Source organism: Labeo rohita, chromosome 1, assembly GCF_022985175.1.
Source record: "Labeo rohita strain BAU-BD-2019 chromosome 1, IGBB_LRoh.1.0, whole genome shotgun sequence".
NCBI lineage: Eukaryota > Metazoa > Chordata > Actinopteri > Cypriniformes > Cyprinidae > Labeo > Labeo rohita.
Window position 1 is genome coordinate 15,750,881 of NC_066869.1, and position 15,294 is coordinate 15,766,174.

A 15,294-nucleotide genomic window follows, 5' to 3' on the forward strand; every position below is an offset into this window, starting at 1 on the left:
AAAACCCTCATATTTTTGTCAACTGTAAAGGCTTTTTCACACAAAAGTGAAATTAATCAGCCTCATTCTGAAGGAAGTGCCCCTGCCCCTTACTCGCAATTTCTTTCAACATTGGGACAGGAGAGGTGTCAGTGAAAAATTTGGAAAACAAAGTAACTTGCATTAATTATTTGAAAAAGTAACTGAGATATTTTCTTTTAAATTTAACAGTAACGCATTACTTTACTAGTTACTTGGAAAAGTAATCTGATTACATAACTCGTGTTACTTGTAAAGCTTTACCACAGCATTGGATATCAATGTATATTTAAATATTGATGATCTGTTTTTATGTTTAGTGATAGTTGTTCATGAGTCCTTTGTTTGTCCTGAGCAGTTCATCTACCTGCAGTTTATCAGAAAAATCCTCCAGCTCCTGCACATTTTTTGGTTTTCTGCGTATTTACAACCTTTCCAACAATGACTCTGTGATTCTGAGATCCATCTTTTCACATTGAGGACAACTGAGGGACTCATATGCAACTATTACAAAAGATGAAAACATTCACTGATTCTCAAGAAAGCAACACAATTAACTGAATTGGATGATCAGGGTAAATTGTACTTATATTGTCTTCTGGGAGATATGTAAATATTTATGTAGCTTCTGAAGTGCAATACTAAATGGAAAAAAAAATCTGAACAATATCAGAAAAAATTTACACATCATCAACCTATTCAAAAGTTTACACCCCCTAGCTCTTAATGCATCGTGTTGCCTTCTTAAGCATCAGTAAATGTTTTCATCTTTCGTAATAGTTGTGTATGAGTACTTTAATTGTTCTGAGTATGAAAAGATGGATCTTAAAATCATACATTCACTTCTGTAAAGTGTCCAAATATGAGGAAGATGCTGGAAAAACTAAAAAATGTGCAGGAGTTGCAGGATTTTTCTGAAGAACAGCAGTCAGATGAACTGCTCAGGACAAACAAGGGACTCACAAACAACTATCACTAAACATAAAAACAGTCATGAATCATCCAGGAAACAACACAGTGTTAAGATTCAAGGGTATATAAACTTTTGAACAGGGTCATTTATATAAATTCAGTTATTATTTTGTCTTGTGGAGTATATATATATAAACCTTTTGTTTAAGGGGTCATCGGATACAAAGTTCAAACCGACAGAGGCCGCTCCCACAATAGTTGACTGACATGAGCGTCTTACCTTAGATCAGCTGTAACAGTCCGACCTCCATTGTTTCGATGCTGACGCAGGGATGTAAGTTAGACAAGAATATCTCCGATTGAGCGATTGAGGTGTTGTGTTGCTGGATGTAATAATGAACATAGTGGTCGTCATTTACTCCCGACATCTGAGCCGCTGAAGGTGCAGTGGATTACGTTTGTTTGTGAAGGGAATGCGCCTCCCGATCTACATAAATGCGTCTATGTTCGCACAAATCATTCGTGATCCAGCTTCACCTACAGCAGAAGTGAGTATAAGGGTTTTTTATTATGAATCTCTGCAATCACCTTTCCTTATAACGTGCTAGTTAGCGAGTTTTGCAGCTAAATGTTTTCTAAAGTAAACAATCAGAGCAGCAGAAAGAAGAGAGGGGCGGGGCAAGCAAAGCTCATTTGCATTTAAAGGAACAATCCGTCAGAATGAGTTGATTTTTGCAGAGCTGATCTTGGCAAGGTAAAAAGGGTGTTGTTTTACACTACAATTGAGAATTTTTAACCAAAGTATATTTTAGACTTTTCATTAAGACTGTAAAGAATCATATCAACTTGTGGAAAATGGGCATCCGATGACCCCTTTAAATAGTTTATCCAGGACAGTACTACTAAATAAAACATTTTGGCAGATTTTACACCATATGCAAATATTTTGACATTACGGCATAATTTCTAACACACCACTCTACAAAGATACCATCATACCATTGATATTCAAAGATAAACATTGAGAAAATTATTAATTTCACATGCTTCTAATTTAGCGTGACTAACTTTAGAGAAGATGAATCATCCAGACTTAAAGTACTAATCATTTCCACATGAATGAAAAACCTGAATTGAAGTTAGATTTAAAAAAAAAACAACAAATCTTTATTTTATTAATTCTCCTTAGAGTAAACAGATTATTGATCCCTAAGAGTGTTTAAATATTAGTTTTAATTGTTATTTCTGTCTTAATTATGTTTATGCAAGTAAAATCACCTGAATGCCCTAGATTCAATTAATAGCGAACGAGTGACATTAACTTTTGTAACCAATCAGTCTCTGCATATCAATAATCCTAAGGCATTCTGATTGGCTGACATGCCTTGGGAGGGCGGGGTTTTTAAGACTGGTTATACTGAGCAAGCATATAACCTGTTTTTTAAAGGGATAGTCCACCCAAAAATAAAAAGTTTGTCATTAATTACTCACCCTCATGTCGTTCAAAACCCGCAAGACCTTCATTCGTCTTCAGGACACAAATTTAGATATTTTTGATGAAATCCGAGATGATGTCAGCTCCTGCATCAGCAGCACTACACACATGAATAAAGTCATTATTTTTGTTTTCTTTGCACACAGAAAGCATTCTTGTAGCTTCATAACATTACGGTTGAACCACTGATGTCACATGGACTATTTTAACAATGTCCTTACCACCTTTCTGGGCACTGAATGTGTTAGTTGCATTGCTGTCTATGCAGGATCAGAAAGCTCTCGGATTTCATTCGGATTTCGTGTGTGTGTGCGCTGTCACCTGAGATAACTGTGTTGCCTCCAGCTAAAGCAAACAACAGATGATTATCGGAGAGGAAGGAGAAATTTCACAGATAAAGTGCAGACACCAGAGTCAGCACGTTCTTCCCAGTCATCTGTAATTGCCTTACAAACACCAGCACCATGCTGTCTAGTTGCTCCTGAGGGCTTTGAGAAATCCAGTGTATCATCTGCTGCCACACAAACACATGATGGCTGTTAACGTACGCAGTGCCTCTAAATATTCAGACACATGCAGGAAACTTTCACCTGAAAAGGAGCTCTTTACAAATCTGCATGCATTAGGAATAAAGACTGATGATATATGATATATAAAGATTGATGACTACTTGATATGTGGCAGAATTGCTTCCTGTGGACGTCAGCATATAGTGACACTCACAGCTGTTTGTTCCGAGTATATAATAAGCATATGAAATGATTGGTTCATAAAGTGAGAGTTGTGACTGCTGGCAGCCTGTCATCAAACGCTGACAGATACGGTGGAGATGTTGTCGAGAGATCGATATCCAGATGGCGGCTGATACGGATAACAGCTCTGCTCTCCTGCGGAGTGGATCTGTAAAAAGAAGAGCGGTTTGAGCAAGGCCAAGGTGAAAATAGGGGTTAAAGGACATTATATCTGTTTGACTCCACACCTTCATTGTTTTGAGTTGGACCTTTTCACAAAATGAGTCATGAATAGGACTGAATCAGTCGGAGAGGTTCTCACGGACTCACTGAGCCCCATTCACGAAACAAAAGCAGAACCAATTTATGCTAATTCATTCATAAATCCATTCTTGGAAATTTCTTCAACTTTGGAGACTTTAATGTCCCAGGAGATTTTTTTTTTTATTTCAGGAGATTGCCACTTCATTCTTTTTGTTATATGAAGGTCACATTAAAATAGTCTTTGAACTTTTCACAAGGATTTTTGTTATTAATATATATATTTTAAAGACCCACATTTTTAATGTTAAATAAATACAAAAGTACTTATTTTATATATAAAGTATGTATTCATAAAATAATAATAATAATAATTTATATGTAATATTATTAATAATACAATTATTATATTATTTTATATTTTTTAATATTATATTATATAATTTTACTGCCCTTTTCCAAGACACAAATTTCGATTTTAATAGCTTCCAAAATAAAATGTAATAAATTTTATATATAATTGTATATATAAATATATATTTTATATAAATATGCATTCATAATTTTTGTTATTACTATTTTTATATTTTACTGCCTCCTTTCAAGACAAATTTAAATTTGAATATTTTATACAATAAAATAAAATACATTTTATATATATATATATATAGTTATCATATACATATATCACATGAAATCATAATATTTACTATTATTACTATTACTATTATTGTTATTACTGCCCTTTTTCAAGGCACAAATTTCAGTTTTAATATTTTATATAAGATAAAATACATTCTAGATATAATTTTATATATAAATATAATTTTTATATGAGTTATCATAATATTTCTTCTTTTTCTTTTTCTTATTTTACTTTCTCTTTTTCAAGACACAAATTTCAGTTGTAACATTTTACACAATATAAAATATATTTTATGCATATATTTTATGTATAAATATAGATATCATACAAATATGAATTATCACAGTATTTACACAATTTTAATATTTTATAATATATAGCACGTTTCTATATTAATATATCTCATAAATAAGATTTATCATATGTATTATTATTATTATATTTTCCTGCCCTTTTTCAAAATAACTCAATTTGATTTTAATATTTTATATATTTCAAATAATGTTAATATATAAATATATCTACCATACACATATGAATGATCATAATATTTATTATTATTGTTATTATTATCGTTATATTTTCCTGCACTTTTCCAAGACACAAGTTAGTTTTAAAATATATAATACATGTATGTATAATTTTCATATATAAATATAGATATCAGAAAAAAAATAAAAAAATGTACTGCCTTTGTTTGAGACCCAGAGTTTCAAACCTATATGTACATATCCATAACAAAAAACATTATTCATTATTATTTAATACTACGATAACCTAAACAGAGTAAAATAATAATGAAAAAAACTGATACTAATTAAATTTTGATTTATTTATTTGTTTGTTTGTTTTGTGTGTGTGTTTGTACTTTGCAAGAATGCCAGTGAGGAGCTTTATATAAGATGTGATTTATGGGAGAGAAAAAAGAAAATCAAGGAAAATATGACAGGTAAACAATGTTTTTAATCAGGCATAATTTCCAAATCAAGCTGTTGTGTCAAATTAAGATCAAAGTGTGAAAATATAATCTAAGCGTGTGTGTGTGTATTTAGAAAGAACAAACATCCTGAGACGACTGCCGTCACAGTAACAGGAGATAAACAGTGTTGGATATTGTTAGTTGACAAACTAAACTAGTGAGAGTGCATGTGTGTGTTTTTTTAAGACAAACAAGTAAACTCTCAAATTTAATTTTCTTCACTGACCGCTGAGGACGATACGATATGGCCGTCTCTGTGCCTGCTCCCCTTCAGAGAGACAAGCTGAATAACAAACAGCTCTGAAAGCCTGTATAAAGGATAGGCTTTCAAGCCAACAATCAATCACTTAGCCAGCGTGACCATAGGTATCCCAGCTCACAGAGATTTATGGGTTCAGAGGTCAGAACGGAGGAAACAAAACATCGCAGGTAATATACAACACCAGAGCGCCAGAGCCGACCTTCCCAACAGCACACGCTCAATAAACACACACCCACCTGTCAATCCACCGCTGCGCTTCATAACGTAAAGACAGAAACGGGATCTTACAATGCGTGAGGTCAGAGGTGACCGGTGAGAGGAGTTTTGGAGTATTTTACAGAGCCCTGCTATGTGAAGATGTCTCAAATGTCGCTCAGGACATGTGAAGACAAGTGTAAGAGGAGATAAAGAGTCTCAGCCTATCATCGTAGACGTCTGCATTTTCCTGGAAGAAACAGACGAGAATGAGAGGGGCATGAGAGTCATGAAGAAATAAGCACTAGAGGGCGCTCTAGAGGACTAGAGCAAAACATGACGCTGCAGAATGGGTCGCCGCTGGTTCAGGATCAAAGGAGAAAGCAGCGAGGGGGAAGAAACATGAGCCACAGGGTGTTTGTGCATGAAATATGATGGTGTTTTATACAGAGCTGCTGTGTTGCGGTGAAAAGAGGAAAAAGTGTTTTTATGCACTTAAATGACTGATTCAAAAACGAACATTGTGTTATTTACTCACCCTCATGTTCATTCCTGAATGTTTTTTTTTTCTTTCACAGGACAGTAAAGGCGATGTCAGGGCAAATGTTCGAGATGTTCTTTCCCATCAAATAAACACGGATGATGATCCGGGTTCATCCACAACTGTCAAAGAAAAAAAACAAAATTGCACGCAATTTGTGTTTGATACGTAAAGTCTAACCTCAAAATAAAAATACATTATATATATATATATATATATATATAATTAAAAAATAAACTACATTCAATTCAAATAAAAGTACAATAAAAAATGAATTGTATATCATTTTATTTTAGATTTTATTTAATAAAACATAAAAATAAAATATTTAATGAATAAAAATAAAATTAAACTACAATAAAATACAATAAAAAATGAATTTCTAATATAATTTTATTATAATTTTTATTATACATTTTATTTATTTATTTTAGATTTTATTTTAAACATAAATTAAAATTTACAATTTGTAAAAATAAGATATTCGATGAATAAAAAATACATGTAAGAGATAACAAAAATCAATTAAATGTATTTAATAAAATCCAATAAAAATAAAATACAAATATTATTTAAAAAATAAATTATTCTTATTTCATATTTTAATTAAGCATAAAATAAAAATAAAATATTTAATGAATAAAAATAAAATTACAATCAAATTCAAATAAAATACAATTTAATCTATTTAATACAATCTAAAATAAAAATAAAATATACAATAAATAAGAACATTATTTAAAAAATTACATTTAATTAAAATAAAAAGTATAATAAAAATAAGTTTATTATTATTATAAATAAATTTTATTTATCTATATATATCATTTTTATTTAATAAAGCATAATATTTAATGAATAAAAATAAAATAAAAATAAAAATAAATAAAAATAAAAAAATCATTTTTATTTAAAATGTTTTTATAATAAAATATACAATTCATAAAAATAAAAGTCAATGAATAAAAATAAATGTAAAAAATAACAATAATAATAAAATTAAACTAACTTGAAATTAAATTAAAATAAAAAATAAAAATAAATAAAAAATAAACAAATTAAAATAATGATGAAAATAAAATATACAATTAATAAAAAAAAAAAGAAATACAAATTAAAATACACACATATACAGTACAGTATATGAGAGAAGGAGGGGGTTGAAGATCATCTCTAATGTTGTGTTTCAAAGATTAAAGAGAAAAAAAGTGAGTAAATGTTTATTTTTGCAGGAACTGTCCCTTTAAAGAATGAAAGCTGAGAAAAATCCTTTTTTTTTTTTTAATTATCAGGTGCTTTCCTGAATCAATTTAGAGAAAATCCTGGGTGCGATAAAATCCACTTTTGACCTACTAAGTTAACATTATTTACACAATATCTTCCTTTTCAGTACAATCAAACAAAATAAGGACAAGGAGCATCACAGCAGCTCGTACAAAAGCTATTGACTAGATATTGAGTTTGTACTTCCACAGAAATATAACAACAAAATCACTCAACTAGAACTAGAACAGAGACTCCACAGCTGCAGATATTAAACTGTGCAAATCTATTTTGACGCCTGCTATTCATAAAAGAACACAACTCTTATACAAGTGTATTTGATTCAATTGAGTGTTGAAGAAGACAAGTTAAGCAAGGTGTTATTGAATTTGTTGTTAAATTTTAATGGTCCAAATGAGCAACTAGCATATACATGCAGATAAGCCGCTGGCGCTGTGGGCAAACCAGAGAGGAGTGAAAGCCAAACTCATTTTCTGCTCCTCGTCTGAAGAGAAGGCTGATCTCAGCAAGACTCGTGAGGTGATGTATAAACTCATCGTCTCTGCTTATGTCACAAAACACACAGCAGTGAAGATGGACTAACAAGAAGAGCTCACAAAAGCTCTTGAACCTGGGCCGGGCCAAGACCAGCAGGAAGGACACTCCAAGAACGCTGAGATACTGATGAAGGAGGATTGCAGGAGCATGGTGGGATTCTTCACTGCAGTAGCAGAAATGAAATCAGTCCTGCTGCTCAAGTCCAAAAAAGAGCTTATTTTTCCATTTGCATCTATTCAATATGGTCATTTTCAATATGTATTGTGGAAAATTACATGTTGACAATAATACATTTAAAATAAAAATATAAAATTAATGCAACTGAAAAAAAAACTGAAAAATTAATTGTAATAATTTAACAGAACGTACATACATTTATTTTAGTAACATTTAAATAGGTCCATAAATAAAAATATTAAATAAATTAAATAGAATATAAAAATGAGATGTAACTAAATAAAATTCAAATGAAAACAAATCCAATTTAATGTAATATTTTACTAAAAATGAATAAATTAATATTTAATACAACTGAATAAATTTAATACAATTGAAATAAAATAAATACATTTTAAATAAATACAAATTTAAATTTAAAAATGAAATGCAATTCAATACAAATTAAAAATTTAAGTAAAATGTAAAATTAAATGTATTATTATTTTATTATTTAAAATAGGTCCATAAATAAAATTATTAAATAAATTAAATAGAATATAAAAATGAGATGTAACTAAACAAAATTAAAATGAAAACAAATCCAATTTAATGTATAACTTTACTAAAATAAATAAATTAATATTTAATACAACTAAATAAATTTAATACAGTTGAAATAAAATAAATACATTTTAAATGAATACAAATTTAAAATTTAAAAATGAAATGCAATTCAATACAAATTAAAAATTAAATTAAAATGTAACATTTATTTTTATTATATTTTATTATTTAATTGTTTAAATAAGTCAATAAACACATTTTATATAAACATAAACATTTAATGGAATTAAATAAAATGAACACAATTAAATTATAAATAAAATTAAAAAAATGAGATGTAACTAAATAAAATTAAAATAAAGGTATATTTACCACAGTTAAATGTAATAAGATTTCAATGAAATAAATAAATTTTAAATAAATAAAAATTAGATGTACCTAAGTAAAATTAAATAAAAAATTAAATTAAATAAACAAAATAAAATTAAAATTACATGTAATGTAATACAAGAAATGAATTGATATTTATTACAATTAAATACATTTAATACAATTTCAATAATAAAAATTCAAATAAGAAATTAAATGCAATTAAATAAAATGTAAAAATTAAAATAAATGTAAATATTTTTTTAATAATTTATTTTTTAGCTAGGCAAATAAACACATTTTAAATCATTCAAATAAATATAAACATTTAATGGAATTAAATAAATTTAAAATTAAAGCACTTAAAATATAAATAAAATATAAAAATTAGATGCAACTAAATAAACAGTATTTTTAAATCAAAATAATTTGTATTTAATAGAATTAAATAAATATAATACAATTTTAATAAAATAAATACATTTTAAATCAATTTAAATAAAAAATAAAAACAACGCAATTAAATAACATTTTTAAATGAAATTTAAATGTAAATAATTTTTCATAATTTTTTAAATAAGTAAATAAATCAATATAAACAATTAATGGAAGTAAATACAATTTAAATTAACAATTAAAATAAATGTAATCATCATAAAATGTTTACAAATTTTACATTAAAATTTCAGTTTCAATTTAAATAAGTTAGAAAAATGAAAATTAATAAATAATTAAAAAAATTAATGACTTTTGGATGGGTTAAGATAAACTAATAAAATTAAACTAAAACTAAACTAAAAAATTAAAATAAATATAATATTGTCAATTTTTTTTATTCAAATTAAATAAGTTAAAAAATGAAAATGTATAAATAACTAAATAAATGAATGACTTTTGGTCGGGGTTAAGATAGACTAGTCAACCTCACAATCACTTGGTTGGCGCTTCACCCTGCCACATGTGAGGACACGAGGCAACATTTTATCTGCGCTTTTCATAATAACAGCAGCTGCAGCAACACAAGACAACAATGCAAGGAGAGAAAGAGAGCCACCAAATCCGTGAGAGAAAAACTCTTCCGGGAGGGAAGGTGTTTGTGCCGTAATGGAAGAGCCATCCTGCTTCTTTTTCAATCAGAGTCGAGTACACTGTTGTCCACGCTCCTTTCCTCTCCAAGCACTCCTCAATTCCCCATGGTCGGAGGGAAAATCCAATTACTTTTCAAACAACCCCAGAGGCACCAAATGGTACTCTGTCTCTGCCAATTATCTCGCGCTCTCGCCGCCGCTCCACAGCGAAAGACGCGCGCATCCGAGCGTTCGCGCCGTTCAACAGGTCCGCTGGCAAAATCCTCTAATTTAAAGATGATTTGATATGATTGTGCCCGGAGGTGAGGGAACGTCTGGTCGACAAATGGAAAAGTTCAACACATATTAACAAAAAAAACAAGTTTCTCTCACCGAACATAAGAAATTTATCTTGATTCTGACTGTGAACTGAAGTCAACAAGAATCCATTTTCTTACATAATGTGACATTTCAGAGTGAAACAGTAGGGACACAAAAAGGAAAGCACTTCATTTTATTCAGAAACTGACTGGGCTGTGAAAAGTGGTCCCTATATGAAAGGGGTTTAGAAATGTGTAAAATATAAACTAAACTGAAAAATACCTAATATACTGAAATAGAAACTATTTTCACTCAGAAATTGCTAGTAAACGTAACAAATAATTACATTAAAATGCAAGTAACAGAATTTTGAAGTAGAGAAACTGAAATAGTATTTATGCCATTTTAATTTAATTTAATTTAATTTAATTTGGTAAAGCACATTACAGTAACATTTAAGAAAAAACTTAAATTGTATTTATGTATTTTTTTATTTAATTTAATTTGATTTTATTGTTAATTTAATTAATTTTTATTTATTTAATTTGATTTTAAATAACGAAATACATTTTAAATTATTCTAATTACTATAAACATTTTATGAAATTAAATGTAGAAACCTATAAAGTATTTACGTGTTTTTAAAATTTAATTTAAATTTAATTAAATTTTTTTTTTTATTTATTTTATTTTTTTAAAGTACACTCCAATATCATTATGCATTTTTTTTTTTTTTTTTTTTAATTTTTCTATTATTTAATTTATTTTATTTGGTAAAGCACACTCCAGTAATATTTGTCTTGTTTAAACAACTCAAACGAACATTTTTAAATTATTAAATTAAATTAAATTAAATTAAATTAAATTAAACTTGTATTTATTTAATTTAGTTTATTTGGTAAAGCACACTCCAGTAACATTTGTTTTGTTTATACAACTCAAATGAACTTTTTTAAATTATTAAATTAAATCAAATAAATTAATTTATTAAATTAAATTAAATTAAATTTTTATTTATTTAATTTATTTTATTTGGTAAAGCACCCTCCAATAACATTTTTTTTAAATTTAATTTATTTGTAATTTATTTAATTTATTTTATTTGGTAAAGCACACTCCAATAACATTTAAGAACTTAAATAGTATTTATGTATTTTTAATTTAATTTTATTTGAAATTTAATTTGAAGAGACTGCAAAAACAATTCATTTACAAATCACACATCATTAATTCAGTCCTGAATTCATCAAGAATAGAAAGATGACCATGATATTCTTCAAAAATTAAAGAATGACAGAAAGTGATCAGTATTTGCACAGCAACACAACTCTCTCATCTCTAGCTTTAAGCGATTAAGCAGGCATCTGAAAGAGGCTAATTATTATCTGATGAGCTCAACACACACACAAGGCGAGAAGAATGAAAACTCCAGAAGCTATGGTTAATCAATAACACCTTATAGGGCGTGAAAAACAAGATGATCAATTGTGTTCCCCCACCGCATGATAACAGCACCATTCATTACTGGGCCGATGCTGTTATTGACCACGTACTAATATATTACACAAATGGAGAACGCTGCTCATTAAAAGACTCAAATATACTACAAAATACCGATATGTAGCAGAGCTCTCGAAACAAGGAGTCCGCCGCACGACATTTTCAACACCATCAATAGCAGGGCTTTACTTATTCATGAGGTTAAACAATTACCCAGGCAGACAGACACTCTTTCAAACTGAAGGCAAGTCAACACGCCGCCACAGCGGCAGCAGCGGCGGGTAATGAAGTAAATCAGACTGTATTAACTGAGTAAACAGCCAGAGATTCACTGATTCTCAAATGTTTAATATCCAAACGCAGCACAGTAATGAATTGCCCATCACTGGGGCTGTAAAGTGGCAGATAAATGTGTCTGTGCTGTCTTACCTCACACACGCACACACACACACACAAAAGCTCTATTTCATAACTTTGCCATTGTATGGCATCACACACGTGTTTCAGACAGCTGCTCCAAAAAGGCAGGTTTGCTGCCTTTAAAAAATGTATTTATAATAATTTGGTAAAATCAGGAAAAAGCAGTCCCACAATGCAGGGTGAGTTATAAAAGAAATACTTTCAAGTTGTGAAATATGACGCTTGTGATTGTGAATATACTAAGACTGCAATAACTTTACTTTTTTTATATTCTGTGAAAAACTATGAATGTCCACCCATAAATTGGGGGGGAAAAAAATAGAATATAAAACAATATTACGCATTTCTAAATATTATTAATACATTACATTATAATTGTCTTTTAATTTGTTATATATATTTTTCATATTAGTTCATATTATCAATTACATCAATAAATAAATACATAAAATAAATAATGCTAATAATAATAATACATTTTATAATATTTAAATAATGTAATACATGAAGCCAGGAGAAAAATTACATTATATACACAATAATATTACACTTATTTTATTTATAAAACTGATTTATATTTTTTATTATAACTGTCTTTTAACTTTTATATTATTAACTACATCAATAAATACATGAAAGAAATTAATTATAATAATAGTTATTATACATCATATAATATTTAAATAATGTTATATATGGATCAGACCACGAAGCCAAGAGAAAAAAAAATACATTAATATATATACACAATAATATTATACTTTTTCAAATTTATAAATGATTTATATTTTTTATTACCTTATAATTGTCTTTTAACTTATATATTTTTTATAGTTCATATTATTATTTACATCAATAAATGCATAAAAGAAATGAATAATAATAATAATAATACATTATATAATATTTAAATAATGTTATATATGAAGCAGACTATGAAGCCAAGGGGGAAAATTACACATATATTATACTTATGTTATATATATATATATATATATATATATGTACACACACACACACACACATAAAGATTAATATATATTATTACATTGTAATTGTCTTCATTTGTTGTGTTTTGATTGAGCTATATTATATTTAAATATTGTAACAAAACAACAATACAATGACATTATGCTTATAATATTCATAAATATTACTTGTATATCATTTCACATTATAAAGTTTAAAAGTTCAATTAAGTTCATATTATTTAATAGAACTGTTATATCATTAATTGTTAAAAATAACGGTTAAATGTTACAAAAAATAATACATCTCTAATATTCATACATTTACATATTATTTTACATAATTATTTAACAAATTGAGACAATTACTTTTAATTATGTTTATATTAGTAATTATATCATAAAATATAATTATACATTTAAGTTCTTTGTAGCATTTTTGTACTTCCGAGACATCCTATAACTTTTTTGAAAATGTTTAATAAACTAAACAAAAAAGAAAATGGAGAGGTTTGCCTATAGTGGAGGTGATTTAAGGCCATCTCCTCTGTTCCTGCACTATAAAGCGCTGCTTCTGAGTAAAAGCCATCAGATTTGTTTATATGAGGCGTGACACACCGGTGTCGGGACGGGTACGAGCCTCCCCACGGCTGCTGCTGCTGTAACGATTAGGAGCAGGGCTGGAGTTTCTGTCAAGAGAGTCACACACAGAGAAGGAAAATATATTTTCAAAGAACTACAGCGATGAGGAGACGATCGATCATGTAAACCAAATGAGAAAAACGCTGGAAAGATGAGAGAGAGGAATGGAATGAAAGAGAGATAATGCAGAGAGTTTAAACAATCTATTTCAACTGCACTTACCGATTCTTTGAGTAAGTACTGAGGAACAGTATTTTTGAATTAGTAGTTTTGAGGCATTTGTCCTTACAAAATAACAATACGTAAAAGGACTGCAACTAATAACTCTGAATGCATATCTTCATCTATATCCATCAACGTAACATGAACCAGAAATTATCCACAAATATGCATGACCTTGACTGCCATGTAAGAAAAGATGCATCATTTCCAGCCCAGATTAATGTTCATCTGCAATTTTTCTTCATTACAGGTGAGTGATCATTAGTGTCCGATTAAACCCTCAAGCCTTAATTATGACTTTGAAGAAGGTCTGTCATCTCTTCAACTTTATATTTAACATTTATAATAGCAAAAATTAAATACAAACTTTTTTATATTGTTTATTTTATTTTACTTTATTCTAAAGGTATAAATTATATTTATAATTGCAAAAAATAAATATATTTTATCATTTTATAATACTTTCTGTTAAATACAATTTATTTGCTTATTAATCTTTTATTGTTTCCTAAAAGCATACTTTTTATTTATAATTGCTAAAAATATACAAACACTTATTTGAACAATTTATGCTTTTCTTAATATATTTTTATAATTTGTAAAATTGATAATAATTTATTATTAAATTTATTATAAAATTTATAATTAATGTCTATATATATATATATATATATATATATTCTAAACATATATACACATTTTTATTTTATGTGATTCCTAAAAGCATACTTATTTTTTATGTATAATTGTAAAAAAAAATGTACAAACACTTATTTGAACAATATATGCTTTTCTTAATATATGTTTATAATTTGTAAAATGTATAATTTATTATTATTTATAATTACACACACACACACACACACACACACACACACACACACATATATATATATATGTGTGTGTGTGTGTGTGTATGTGTGTTTGTGTGTGTGTGTGTGATTTGAAATGGGATTTTTTTAAATGCATAAAATGTAATTGTAATTGTATTTTAAATGTGCATCATTAAATAAAACATTCAATTTTAACCACATTTTTATTTCATGTGATTCCTAAAAGCATACTGATTTTTGTTTAATTGTAAAAAAAAATGTACAAACACTTATCTGAACAATATATGCTTTTCTTATTATATGTTTATAATTTGTAAAATGTATAATTTATTATTATTTATAATTAAATATATATATATATATATGTG